Here is a 207-nt window from a genome sequence, read left to right as displayed (position 1 = left end):
TGTGTGTGTGTTCAGTGCAATAACATACACAAAAGCCGGTTAATAACAAAAGGCCAAAAACCAACGCTAGTCCCTCCGCAAGGTAAATCCAAACAACAAAACCGGAGGAGCCGCAAAGGGCAACGCCGTCGCTGGCAATTAACAGCGACGTCAAGGATCTTTTGCCTCCAAGTGATAAGAATTCCGTCTCCAGAAGCCACACGGAAT

This window comes from Penaeus monodon, chromosome 22 (assembly GCF_015228065.2).
Source record: "Penaeus monodon isolate SGIC_2016 chromosome 22, NSTDA_Pmon_1, whole genome shotgun sequence".
In the NCBI taxonomy this organism is placed as follows: Eukaryota; Metazoa; Arthropoda; class Malacostraca; order Decapoda; family Penaeidae; genus Penaeus; species Penaeus monodon.
The sequence above is the reverse complement of the archived record's forward strand: the minus strand, read 5'-3'. Positions refer to the sequence as shown.